Genomic DNA, 14,818 nt, shown 5'->3' on the forward strand with positions numbered 1-14,818 from the left:
TAATGCACAGCCTTAAAGTTCATAATTATAGGTAACTTTGTTAATGTGAAAGTGGGATGTGAGCAGTGCAGGGTTTTGTTTACAGAATGATCTGTAGTGGTTCAGGTAATGAAGTCACCCTGACACACTGATATGAACTCATGGACAATTCTAGTAATATTTTTTATTTACAGAAGCTAAGTATGACAAAAATTAGGTTCTGCTCAATTTTTTTGGCAGTATAGTGACTTTCAGAAGTTCACCTTTTAGGAGTGCTCTAAGCAGTAATTTGGATTAAGGCAGAGTTAGTGATTCAGGTTGATCAAACAAATCACAACCTTAAAGTGAAAGTAGTTATTTAGGACTGTGGTTGCCAGAGTATTATTTTTATGAGCTGAAGTGGTTTTGTTGAAGCATCAATACAACATTAGTGAATTAGTGGGTGTGTTTGAGCCCTTTATACCCATGTGTAAAGTGTCTATAAAGAGCAGTTATTCATATAAAGGGCTATCAGAAATATTTCTCGGTATACTTTTATCTTAAGCTGGTACCTTCAAAGGAACACAAACAGTTGGTGGAACCTGATAAAGAGACTGTGATGTGGGCAAAGATCTTGTTCATCCCATGCAATGAGGCCAGTCCCCACTGACATTTCTTCTTATTTTTCAGTACTGTTGTTTTAAGTGTAAAGCAAGGTGTAATATTAATGAGATTCATTCAGGACTGTTTATTTCTGTTTTATCTTCGTGTGAATATCCAACAAGTTCATATTTGGTCATAACAAGTCTGAAAAGGCTTTGGTAATTACGTAAAAAATTGAAATTGAATGTGCAAATCAGTTAAAGCAAGCAAGACTTATTTGCAAATTTTAGATTAGTTGCTTTAGAACTGCCTTTTAAATGGGCACAGCTTTTGAGTCCCTTTCATTTTTCATCTACTACAATATTGCAGGCTGTAAGAACTTTGATGGAAAACTTTAAATAGGCGACCACAATTGTACCAGTGCTGCAACCCCATTAATCATACATTCATTCTTCAGAACCAGCATCTCTGGTTTGAGAAATTCACCCAGCTCTCCCTGAGGGCTGTTCCAGAGGAGCTCTGCTGGCACTCACTGCAGCACCTGGATGCACCATGGCCCTGGCACAGCCTCCCTTCTGCTGAGGACTGGGTGTCCAGGTGGGACCACAAAGCTAAGGGGCTCTGCAGTGCACTCAAGCTGCTGAGACAGGTCAATGTTCCTCTCCTTGTGCCCCCTCCCTCGTGACAGGAGTGGGAACCTCCTCCCTCGCAGCTCCTTCCTCTGCTGACGTGACTCGGGATCCTCATGTGGTTTTAGGGAAAATCCCTTGGCCTGCTAACCCAGCTAATTCAAAGGAGCTTTCCCAAAGTAAGCTTTACCGAGCTTGTGGTTCATGTCAGTAGCATGCCTTTTATTTATTTATTTTGAAAAGACCGTGATTCTGTTTCAAAATACAGTTCTGTGCTAAAAACATTGGAAAAAACTTATAGTTGCATACAAATAGAAGTGATATTAATCAGCAAGGTAAGAATATTGGTGTCTTTCCTAGTCAGTAGGCTTTTTAACTTGGGCTCCTTTATATTTGACCCTGATCTGTATGGCCAAGCTGCTGGAATTCCGTTAGGTCATTGCCTGTGTGGACGTATCAGAGATATTTTCTGCTGTGTCTGTGGGCATCTTTTGTCTCTGCATATTTTGGATAATTGTATTAGCTACTGTTTGAAAATGTCATTAGACATCAAATCAGTTTATTTAGCTATTGTGGGCTAATCCAAACATAGAGAATATAATACACAGCTCCTGACTTTTTCCTGTTACCAGCAGCCCTTTCCTTTGCAGACCTCAGGTGGCAGGGATGGAGGAAGGGCTTTAACCCTGTGGGTTTATTTTAGGAAGGCTACAGGACAGGCTGAAGGCACTCCAGCTCACTTGGCAGCATAGCAGAAACAGGAGAGGAAACAGATGTAGAAGAAGAGGAAAAAAGTCCAGGGCATTCCTGTTCTCCTTAATAAATGCTTGGGTGCAGTCTCCCCACCTTTCAACCCTTTAAAGAAGTTGGAAAGCAGCGAGTTTGCCTGCTCAAGGCTGTGGCTAATGAGCAGGATTTCACAGCCAGCTGACCATGAAGCACTACCAGCTTCTGAATCCATTTGACTGAATATTACTTCTTTAAATCTTCCAGATTTAGGGGAAAATTCTTGCATGAAAATCTTTGAAGATGAGGTTGCATGTTTATAGAACTGTTTCTTCTAAAGAACATGGAGAATGGAAGTGGAGTTAAAACACCTTTTCCTCCAGCTGTCCATTTCACTACTGCCAATTTTGATCTATGCTCATATGAAGATACAATTTATTAATAAATCTCTGCCCCAAGAGGTATTTTGATAGCATAAATCTATTGTATTTGTTGTTAGTAGCAAATTTTAAAGGGAGGAAAAAAAACCAGAGGAAGAATGCAATAAAAATGTTGACCTCAGCTGGACTACTTGTACTATGAGAAAATGAGATAATTATGGCTATAAAATCCTGTGCCCAAAGAATGAAAATAAACAACAGAGAGAGCCAGTACAGTAGGATAGATTCACTGGAATATTTTCTCCATAATAATTCTTAATCATGTGTGCTTTTTTTTTTTTTTCCAATAAAGGACTAAAACTTGTCCTGGAAAGTGTTTGGCAGGAGTGCAAGAGGATGGTTTATAAACATTTCACACCAGGAAAATATTTGGAAACCAGTAATGTAGTGTTTTGCCACTACTATTATAAGCAGCAATAGATGCATTTTTTTGTTGCATTAGAGCCATCTGGCAGGTTAGTGGTCCATTTATCTATTACCAGACAATCATTCCATATAATTTTAGGCCAAATCATCTTTTGAGGAAAAAAACCCATGATTAAAATAAAGCATGTCAGAGCAAAGGGTTAAAGCATCAGTTAAACACAGCACAATAACAATGCAAATAACATTTCATCTAGTATCTAGATTTGAGAAAGAATTTTCCTTTAAGCTAAATGGTTTCCTTAGATTGTTCATGTGTTGCACAAACCATATCAGACCAGTCTGTAAAGTTCAGCATTTTCTCCAGTGTCTGAAATCCTATTACAAAGAATCTTTGCGTCTGAGAGTCTGACACCAAGTAGAAATAAAAGGCTGAAATAATAACACCACTAAATTGGTTTAATTAATTGTATGTTTCTGTACTTAAGCTTTTGAAGGGTGGAAAGTATTGCTTTAAAGACTACCTACAAAACTGGTGAATGAGCAGCCACTCAGGGTGCCACTTCAAAGAGAAACACCCAAAAGAGCAACAGAGGGGAAGCTGCTTTTGAATTCTCTCAGTTCCTCCTGGCAGCCCAGGGCTCACAAAGGAAACATCCCAGAAATGGTTATTTTCTTTTGTGTTTGTTAGTTACATAACCAGCTCCTGGCAAATAAAGCTGGAGGTGGAGCAGCTGTACAAAGATCCACTTCATAACCTGTGCCTGCCATAGCTGCCAAAAGAATCTCACCTGAATTTAGGAGTTTTTCCTTCCTGGCTAAGGGAGATTACTTACACTCTCTGCAGACAGCCTTACAAAGTTCAGGAGGCAGATGCAGCTTTTGGTTGCACTGGTGGATATTTTGAGATTCGTGCCTTTGCATTGACTCCAGATTTATCCCTTACTGCCGAAGCCCTCAAACAGGTCTTGGTTTCCACCATTTTTTATTTTCCAGATTTCTCTGTATGCAATATTGCTGTAGTTAATACTAAAGAAGTAGAAAAAAGTATCTGAACATGTGAAACCTGGATTTTACAAGAGTGCTCAGTCTTTCCTTTAGGATCAGCTGAAGCATCAAGAATTGTGCTTTCATGTTAATTGTCCTGTGCCATCTTTAAACTTCACCTTTGCAGTCACGCTGTAGCTTCCATAAACCAGCATCCAGGGTGCTGGCTGGTGCTTTATTGCTGCAGATAACAGCCCTGCTGTTGTGCTCTTTGCCTCCCCCTCCATGTCCTCCATCCTTCCTCCACACTCTGCACGCCACGCACTGACCGGCAGCTGGCGGATCGCTGTCTCTGTCTCCCTCATTAGTTCCTTCCCACAGCTCTGCAATGGCCTGGCCTTGGCTGTGGGACTTCAGTTTGTGATTTACTAGTTATAAAATTCTGGGATTATGTGTGTGCTCTTTCATTGTCTTCAGGTGTCAGCTGTAACACCACCGCAGGGATGTTGCAGGGCCATCATTTAAAGGATGATTAGGAGACCAGGCTGAGAGTAGCTACTACTGATGATATAAGAGGTAAAAAGGATTGAGAGAATTTATACATCTGGCAGTTCTAGCCATTTTTTACACTTACTTTATGTGAAATTAGACCTGGAAAGGAGGGACTTGTAATAAATATGAAATTCTAAAATGTTATCCATGCCCAACTTCTACAAATTTTATTGTCATTACCTCTGTATGAGTTAAAAGTCAGTTCATGTACTCCAGAGCAGCAAATATTGTCAGACAATGTGTAATGGAAATTTATAAAAGCCAATATTTAACATCTTGAAATGAGAAGCATCCAGGATAACTTTTGAAATCACTCGAATTCAGTGTATATTACAACAAAATATGAAGGTAAATATTAAGGTTTTTCCATCAGATGTCTTTAAATTAATCTTTGGATTTCCTTTAAAAAAAGAAAATGAAGAACCTTTGAGTAATGGAGGGACAGGGTGCTTCTCATATTGCTTGCACCCTGAAGTATGGCATGGAGAGAAAAATTACTTAGAAATAATTCCATTTCCGTGTTTAAACTCTAGTTATTTGAGTTCAGAATGCTTTTAAATTTCCTGGTTTAGGCCTTGATACTGCAAATTTACTTTGGGTAGTTAGATGCATAGAGAGAGGCAGTCCAAAACCCCACTGAAATTAATAGGTCTTGTGTGCCTGGGGTTCTGTCTCATAGGGCTGTTTGCAGGGGGGAGGGTGTTTATTTTTAAAGTGTTTCAGAATGCTTTTCCCAGCTAAGTATGTGACGTTCCATAAATGACAGATGAGTAGTAGCAAACTTCAAACCCTCTTACAGAGTAGCTTTCCTTGGCTTTGTTTAGGGAGATCTCTTTGATTCTGCCTGTATTTAAAGTGAGCTGCTGGGTAACCGTGGAACATCCATCTGCTTAAACCAAATTCAAAGAGTATCACGAACTGACACCTGCTTAGGTCTTTAATTAAAAGTGGTTTAATCTCTAACAATCTCTACATACATAAGCAGAAAGTATCTGTGTTTCATGTGCACTTTGAACTGCCATTCATTTAGAAATCAAAGATTTGTAAATGAAACACAGTACACCAGACATGATGATGTTTGACTGGAATCTCTTCTTGTTGGCATAGCCTAGTTTTCCTGATGCTGTCAGCCCCCAGGAATACATTCTTATTAAAAATTATGTATAGAGGGGGAAAATATAAAAAGAAGGCTATCTTTAAAAAAGTGTGTGCATCAACTGTATAAAAAATGTATTTAAAATAGGCAAATATATACAGTGGGACATGTGGTGGAGAATTGCTCCTCCTTGAAAGGGTCAGCAGAAGGAATACTGTCTGTATTTCCAGATGTATGGACCCTATAGAAAGAGATTTATTTCTTGTATTTTTCCCAACTATGTGAATTTTGCTGGCCGTAATATGTCTTAAAATTAAAGACTGATCTTAGTTTAGTTAATGTACATTCATATTCTCTTTCTCAAATCTCCCATCTTTCCTCCTCCAAAATGAGCATGATCTCATCTGACAGGGAGGCTCAAACTGAATTAGGGAATAACGAATACAGTCCTTAATTTGTAACAGGAAGGAAGCTGATAGGGAGAGAGAGAAGGTTCATGGTAATACAGAATTGAGTATGAAGAGGACATGCAGCAGGAAGGATGTTGGGGCAAGCTGGAGACAGAAAGCTCCACGGTGATAAGTGGAGAGGAGTAAATTGGAAAGGAGACATTGGATAATGCAGGAGGGCCTGGCATGGCTGTGGAGGAAAAGGTGGCACATGTACCAAGCCAGTGGGGTGGGACAGGGGGATGTGAGGGAATCCTTAGTCCATGCAGTGAGCTGAGAAGTGAGTAAACCTTTTGACATGCTCATCTTGTCTACCTTGAACCGCTGCAGTGTCTGTGTTACGTATGAGTTGAGTTTGCTCCCAGAAAGGAGATGAACATTCCTTGAAAACATTTCAGAGCTGATCTTCAGAGAGTGCAATGTTAAAGGCATTTGCTTTTGATTTACTTTTGGCCTCCTGCAGAGCTCACCAAACTCATTTGGGTAAGAGAAGACGGCACAAAGAATTCTGGGTTGATTTTAATATGGGTAGTTGTGCTTTTAGGATGGAGACTTAAATTCTGAAATGTTAGGTGTCTGGTTTTTGCTTTGTTTAGATTTTTAGAAATTTTCTTTTCCCCTTATACTAATATTTGTTTATATTGCTAGTTTTGAAATATTTGGGATATTGTCTGGGTCACTGTCACCTGTTGTTTATAAGTACATTTGTATTTTCTGGGACTAGTTTATACCATGATACAAAGAATCCAATGTGACAATGAAAAGGTCACAATACTTCACCCTAAGAAAGATCAGTCCTAGTGTCTCTAGAAGCTGCATTCAGGGAAAGACAGAAGAGATAATGTAAAAAAGAAAGTCTTAATTGTGGCACAGGTATTTCACTCTGAAGTTCATTCTTACTCAGTATATCCTTTCTAGTTTTATACATAGTCTCTAAGATTAGTGTGGTTGAGTATATTGAAAGTAATAAAAAACAGGCACAGAAAAATTGTTGCATGTTTAAAAAAAAAATCATAAAATGAAAGAGGAAGTGCATGATTTATTATAACACCATGTAGTCTAATGAAAAACATACTGCGGGCTGGAAATTTGTTAAGAGCTGCACTCAAAAAGTTTCCACTCCCAAAAAATGCCTTGGGGCCTCCGGCTGTAAGCCTGTGGCTAAAGAGGCCCTATGGTAAACTGACATAAAAAATAAGTACTCCATAAACAGTCAGCTCCTGTTTCACAATAGTTGGAAAGAAGTTTTTGAAAAGTGTTACCTATTGATGCTGACTGTACTTTATCAAAGTAAAAGGGAGGCCATGCATTTATGACTAGAATGTTAAATTGGGAATTAAACGCTGGGGAGATGGACACTGGGCACCAATATGTTATGTTCACTGTACATAGGAGAACATGAAAAAGATGAGGAGACTTGCTGAGAGCAACAGAACAGCATTTGGCACTGATATTAACTTTAAATAATTCCTGAGCTTCTCATCCCTTGCTTGTTAATTAGACTGGGGTGAACAAGTTCACCGCTTCCCCACGCTGAGCAGGTGCCACCCCTTGCACCTGAGCACATTCTTCAGGCTGTGTGCAAATACACCCTCAGAGCACTGGTGGTGCTTGCAGTGCTCAGATGAATGGAACTGGCCACGTAGAGGAGACCAAGTTTTGTGTCTCTCCTTTTAACCTGTTTGGCTTTCTTAAAGGTGCCTCCTCCCTGCTGAGCCAGCCCAGGCTGGCCAACAAGGGGTTGGCTTTGCCTTTCTCCTTTTCCTTCATCAGCCCTTGTCAACATGTGAAAGTCATTCCTGTGAGCTTGCAGGCAGGTTTAAGTGTCATGATGCTCTCCTGGTGGGGAGAGCTTTACAGCCTCCATTCCTTCTTCGCATGGGTTGGGAAGCAGTTTGCAAAAGTAAAGCAGATTAAACCTTCTGATATTCCTCCAGTCTGTTTCTGCAGAGGTTTCCCTGCCTGGCAAGGAGCCCTGGAAGGCCTCAAGATCATGGGATGCTTCCATGGAGCCCAGATTTCACAAACTTAGAAAGGTGTAGTAAATTGGATGTACCTTTGAATGAGACTACTTGGGTGGCTGGTTTGTGATCTTTGAGAAGGACAATCTGAGACTTAATATTACTTGTCTTAGTTAAGTCTTCAGTGAGGACTTGGTAATCCAGTACACCTTTTTACAAGAGTAAATAGAAGGTCTAGAAGTCCCAGTTTTGGTAAATATTTTCACAGTTGTACCTTGTTAAATATACATACACAATAATAGTCACACTGTATTGCTACAGCTCTACTTACATGAGGTGCAGCCCAGGATAATGTCAATCTGAGATGGAGCCACTGGAAGGAGAAAAGAAAAGAAAAAAAAACAAAAGGTGAGACAGTTATTTGTAGGTGCTTGAAAGAAATGAAAATTTAATCAACTCTGATGAATATAGCTCACTTTCATTTTTTTCCCTTGTATCTCCCTGTACCATGCTCTGTGTAGCATTTGAAATATGCAGTGTTTTCATCCAGTGATCACAAAATCTGTAACATAATTGTTCATGATGTTTGATGTTGTAATGTCTCACAGTGGGGTTGATGGTTTTATTTACACTTGTGAGGTGAATTGAGGATCTTGAATAAAAGCTGTAGATTGATCTAAGAACAGAACCATAACTTCCTTCTCCTCACTGAAGATATCGTACTTGGTGAGTTAAAATTGACATGTAACAGTCCTGATATGAAATATTTTTCATGTCATATGATACTATGATAAATGCCAGTTTGCTTTGTTACAGTAAAAAGTGGTGGTTTTGGCACCACAGTAATTCACTTTGGTTACTGAGTATGTGTCTGCTCCTTTGCACGCTGTGGGGAAAAAATACAGAGAAGTATATTTTATTATTTTATTAAATTATAAGAAGTATAATATATCTGTCCACTCAAAATTTGTAACCAGTATTTCAGTATGGACACGTAACTTATCTAAAGGAGAAGAAAGGTAACTGATTTCCCTATGTATTGCAGTAGAAAAAAAAATATACACACATACATAAGGCATTAAAGAGGTTTTAGGTTAATGTTTGAACAGTAATATTTGGAGAGAAAGACAACCTTTAAGAGTAGATGAGTTTTACCCTAAAAAAAAATTAAAAATTAACAAGTTCAATTTATGACAATTTTGAGCTAAGTGGAATACTACTGGGAAGAAATGGTTTAAGATAGCTGCCTGTGCCACTTCCATTCTTTTTTATATTGAAGTTTTATTGAGAGGTGCAACGCTGGTCTGTAAAAGATCTGAGCTCGTTCTGATGCACTTTTTTCCTTCCCCTTTTCTCTACCACTAGTACTGGCTATGGTTGTTATCACCACGTGTTTCAGGCTTCAGGCAGAGCTCCCCTGCTCTGCTCGGCCTCTCCCTGCCCTCTGTTTCACATCTTGTGGTTGGCATTTAAGGACCCAAGAAAAACAAGCAGCACAACCAGTATTTCCCCTGCAATTTTAGTTTCATACTTTGATGGAGAATAGTAAATAGAAGGACAAACTGTTACTATTATTATGTGGTCTTGATCTTAAGAGAAAGGGATTTCCATGGCTAACGTGCACAGGTGAAAATCGCCAAACACCAACTCTAGTGGTCTTCAAACCCTGTGGCAGTGGCTGTTTGGTGAGAGTCTCTGCCTGGCCTCTCTTCTCAAGAATAAAATTAAAGTGTGCCACAAATCCATGCAGAGAAAGAAAAGAGCAGCTCTTCTGTTTATACTTTCATACAAATTTAAGTCGTGTTCAGGGACATAGTGGGACAGCTGGTCTGTGCTTTAGAGCAGAAAATGGTTGGGGAGAGCTTTTCCTGGCTGGTATGTCTCACTGCTCCAGTCCCACCTGTGGAACAGCTGTAATACATGTGGAGCTCTGGGAGCTCCAGCCAGGTAAGGACAGGCTGTAGGAGGTGGCTTCCCCTGAGGAATGCAGCCCTTCGGTGCTTTAGTTGTGTCCTGTGGCCTCACCTCCACATGTGTATGGATGTGACTAGAATTAGACATGTGAGTTGTTGAATTCAGCTGGCAGAGATGTGCAGGTTTATTTACATGCCTGGCAAGGTACATCGCTGAGATCTGCATTCCAAGGGCCACTGTTTGTGTGTTTGTGTGCTCATGGAGCTCTTAGGGCTGGGCTGGGGAAACATTCTGTGGTCACCACAGTGGTCACCCAGCAGTCACCAAGGAGAAGCTTTGCTACTGCTGACCTACTCCAGCTTCCCAAGGATAACATGTATCTTCTTGCCTTCCTCCTTAGTGACTCAGTAGCCCTTCTGGATTGAATTTCCTGCTTTCTGATCCTTGTTGTTGAAGTACAATTTCTTTTATGTAGTAAACAGTGTTTCAGGATTGATTAAATCACAACATAAATCATAATGGAAATGCTGAGCTATACACATCTGTAGGACTGTGGAGGTGAATAACAAGTTCTGTAGTGACAGCCTTAAACTGGGTTTGCAGTTTTGCTGGGAGCTGAACTCACTGGTTTTTGTTTTAATGTAGGCAACTTGAGTAGAATAAAATGCTGGTTAATCAGTTTGAAATGAAGTTGTAGCATGGACAGAATGAGCATAGTATTTCTAGATAGCTGAAAGAATGGGGTATGATTTCAAAGGTCATGTGTAATTACAATTTTATTCATGAGGCCTGTGTTTTTTATGCTAACAAATATAATTCTTCTGTTGTATTAATATAGGATTCTGAATCACATAAAATTTTGCAGCACTACAATTAAGAAAAATGAAAGCGATAAGGAGTAGCAGCTGTGTAGCTAATGAAGGAGTTAATTTCGTGTGTTTTAGACCATTAAGTACTACAAAGCAAAAGGGTTGCTTTGCCAGCACAAACCAAAGGAAGGCAGTTAACTACCACTCCCTTCCCCAGCCAGCATCACTGGGAATACCGTGGAGCCCCGGCTTTAGTTCAGGCAGGAGTGTGCACAAGAAATGTGGAAGAAGATATAAATCATTACTGCAGATTGTCATTTAGCATGGAAAATCTTTTGCATTCTGCATGTGAATGTGAATTTTTCTCTACGAAAATGTTTTTACCCTTTCAGGTTGGAATACTTTTTATAAAGTTATTTAACAGTTCAGGAGCCGAGAGCTCAGGCCTTTTTTTCTGTCAGGACTCTCCAGAGGCTGGGATCTGCAGGCCATCCAATACATCATTGTTCACGCTGTGCTTTTCTCTCTCTCCTTTTTTTTTTTTTTTTTAACAAGTCTGAAACGTTTTCCTTGTGTGGTTTCGCAACACCATATTTTTTTTTGCCAAACAGCATGAGGCCTATCACTAGATCAAATTTAGAATTCACTGCTTCCAACAATTGTCTAATGGATCCACATGTTTACACAGCATGACACTGGCGTCCAGATAGTGTCCTGAAAGCTCTGACCAGCACTACCGTTTCATGCTTCCTCCCTACTTTAAAAGAAAAAAAAAAAAAAAAAAAAAAAAAGAAAAGCTACAGGCATGTTTTTTTCTGGTATTCAGGGCAGCAGTGAATGGTCCTGCTATTTCAACCACCAGTACTATCTCACAGAAGTTTGGAAAAAGGCTTTTTCTATCTGCTGTAACTGAAAATGCCTACTCTCAGGTGTTTTATCAGTACTTATTGTGTCAATAAATAGATCTTAAAATTACACAGAATGGCCTGGGTTCAAAGGGACCTTAAAGACCATTTAGTTCCAAACCCCCTGCTGTGGACACACTAGACCAGGTTGCTCAGAGCTCCATCCAACCTGGCCTTACTTCCAGAGCTGAATGCTGCTAAACAGGAGCCTGGAAAATAACATTTCCAGACCCAGTCCTTTTTTCTTTCCTGAGATTCCCAACTGGATGAAAACTTTTATATCTGTGTGCCCCTCCTAGTAGCATGGGTACCACTGCCTTGGTGAAGCTCCAGCTGCTTCTCCCGGACACTGATCTGACACTTCTGCTGCTCTGAGCCTTTGTGTGGCCTTATGGTGAATCAGATCACCAAAATGATCTGCTCTGAAAACCAACCTCAGGCACTTGGCATTTGCGTAGCATGGGAAGACCTTTTGTAATTTACTCGCCTGTGTATTTTGCAAAGTGTTTAATTCCCGTTCCCTGTGATTGGATGTACGTAAATCAGTAGCAATTACTTGGCAGGAACCTTCCACGGTCGTTTGCTCTGAAGGAACAGTCCCTGGTAGCATGAAGTGAAGGAAGGGGGGTTTGGCTTGGACACCAAAACCTTTCTTTTTTTTTAATGCTCTCATGGGATCTTTCACTTCCACACAAGCAACTGCCTGAACTGGCCAAGCGGTCCTGATTTAGCATTGCTTTATGAACACGACTTGTCCCAGCTGCAGGATGTCATAACCTCTGTTTCCTTAGCTTAGATTTGAAATCTGGAGCCACAAGAATCAGATGAACCACAACTGCCCTTGCTTTAACTCAGTGTATTTGTTTTGAAAATACTGTTGTTCGCTCCAAGTTTTAGCTATGGAGCAAATTAAACTGATCTGCACTGGTAAATGGGGAATACTTAACCAGCCTCATTAAAAAAACTCTATAAAACCTGCAGAGAAAGCTCAAGTAATTTTAAGCTCATCAGTGCCAATGAAAACACTTCATTAGGGTGAATATAAAAAATACAAAACTAGTTTTAAATGCAAAAATTAGAAATTGTCCCTGAGATAAGTGTAGGTCTGCTGCAAAAAAACCCAGATTCTTAGAAAAATAACTGCATGTTGTACAGTATTTTAGGGAAGGCCAGTGAGCTCACCAAAAACTGTTGCTGCAGACAGGATTCAGAATAGAGGATGATGAGCAGAACTGGGTTGGCTTTGCATTCAAAATTTGATTTTACACGGGCTCCTGTTCTTATGCAGCTTAGAAACGAGCTTTTGCATTTGAAGTAAAGCCAACTGGAGTTGTAAAGATATTTATCTTATTCTCTGGCCCCATTCAAATCACCAGAAAATATTAAGGCTGACAAACCTGACTTGATATGCTTCTCAATTAATATTTTTATGCTAGATTATAGTACACACAAATTTGCACAAATGCCAGGTTTGAAGTCACTCAGCTGGTTTTGAAGTGGCAGATACTGCCTTTACTGTATGTCTATTTTCCACAATAAAATCACTGCAAATATTAATGTCAGAGTTTAGTATCTTTCTTTGTAACTTGTTGCACTGGAAAAATCTTAGACAATTTTAATATGAGACTAAACTTTTCAGTTGTAGGTTCATATGTACACTGTGAATTTTTAACTTCCACTTCTTATAATTACCACTTTGTAGTGGTAGTTTGTGAATTTTCTTGTTTATTTATTCCTAAATGCTGAGAGAGACTAAACAAAAAGTTTTAAGAGCTGGGATGCTTTCCCAAATATAGTTTAGAGCTGTTGGTCAGCCGGTGAACTGCTTCTGCAGTCTGAAATGGAAGTAGCCCCAGCAGCACCTGCTGGGACAGCATGTGCAGGATGCTAAGTTTGGCAAATCAAGATCTGTGAGTTGATAACGTGCAGGAGGATCAGTCTTAGGGCACCTGCAGAGTTGCTTCTAGTTGTCAGGCATTTTGTGGAGGGAAAAAGTGTTGAGGAACTTGTATTGAAATACTGAGAATGACCTTAAAATACACAAGGAATTTTACTTGATAGGTTTTTGGCAATTCAACTTCTTTCCAAGCTGCATGGGCTGAGCAAGGTTTTTCTTCCACCTTCTATTTCCCCTCCCTCCCAGGGTATTGACACGAACCAGTTCAGAGTTTGGTGAAAGGCACTGGAGCTATTGCGGATTTAAGAGCTGGTGTTGATGTCTTGAGGCAATGCTGTGGCCTGGGGGCTTAGCTGAATTCCTTAGCAATTCTTGCATGACCAGCCAGAGCAGTTTCTTGCACTTCACCATGCATTGGCAAAGGTTTCTGGGAATTATTTATACCCTCCAAGATTTAACCCATCCCATGTTGCACTTTGTGCAGTGTCCCAACCTTTTAGACTGACCTGACTTTATTTATATTCGCATACATGCACACAGACACACAAAGCTGACATTTCACACGTCTCATAGTCAGACCTGCACAGCTGATGGCTGGAAGAGCTCTTTCTCTACCCTGCTGGCAGCAGAGAGGAGCTGGGCTCCGTGGCTCCATTTGCTGGCCAGGCAGCTCCCCAGGAGGGGACGCGTTTGCCTCCCGGCTCGGTCACTGAGCTGAACATGGGCACTTTCTTGCCAAACAACTGGCCCATCTGAACGTGACCACCTCCACTGCCTCCCTTTCTGGTACGTGCCTGACTGCATGTGATTATTTCTCGGCTAACCTGCTGCTGGGACAGATAGAGCTGTCTCTGTGTCTGTTGTCAGTAATCGGCATCGCCAGAGGGAGGGATTGCAGGAGGGAGGCAGAGGGAAGGACGGTGAGCGCTGTAGTGCTCCTGCATGGAGAAGCTGGAGGTGGGTTGAGCGTGTTGTTGAGGCAGAAAGGAAGAATGGGATTTTGCAACAAGGAGGAAGTGGTGTGGTTGATTTGCCACATCACAGTTCTCAGTGGCCCACCCGTTTGTTTTGACATAAATACCTACTCTCGAGCTATGTCCAGGCATGAAGACTAGACATGTACCTTCAGACTTGTGGTCTTCAGGGCTCGTTACTGCTCTTTGAAGCTGGAGCTTGATGTTTTAATGTTTTGTTTGGAGACTTAAGCATTTAGATTTGTAATTCTGCCCTTCTAGCCATTTCCCTGATTTACCTTGCAGAGTAAACATTCTTTCATTCCATTTCCCAGACTTCCTTTTCCTTTTCTTTGCTGTTGGCTTAATTTTGAGATACGATACTCGAGCCAGAGGTAAGTATCTCCTTGGGAGTGAAACAAAAAAATAGCTAAGGGTTTGAGTGAGCTAACTATTTTCTCTGTTTAGAAGCAGCAGCTTATTTTCCAGTATTCTGGAAATCCTCAAACACAGATCCTGCCAAAGGCACCGACTTTAACAGCAGCAGTGCTTAGGAGAACATGCTCAGGTTTTCTG

General features: G+C 40.5%; 1 protein-coding gene across 1 annotated transcript in view; it reads right to left on the reverse strand.

Moving 5' to 3' along the window:
• Positions 1-14,818, reverse strand: part of GPR146 (G protein-coupled receptor 146) — a 47,109-nt gene that overhangs the window by 19,775 nt on the left and 12,516 nt on the right. Inside the window, exon 2 of the mRNA XM_050317431.1 lies at positions 8,096-8,137. The gene's annotated coding sequence lies outside the window, so the exon portion shown is untranslated. The remainder of the gene's footprint in view (positions 1-8,095; positions 8,138-14,818) is intronic.

Source organism: Myiozetetes cayanensis, unplaced genomic scaffold (assembly GCF_022539395.1).
Source record: "Myiozetetes cayanensis isolate MyiCay16 unplaced genomic scaffold, myiCay2020 scf20-37, whole genome shotgun sequence".
In the NCBI taxonomy this organism is placed as follows: Eukaryota; Metazoa; Chordata; class Aves; order Passeriformes; family Tyrannidae; genus Myiozetetes; species Myiozetetes cayanensis.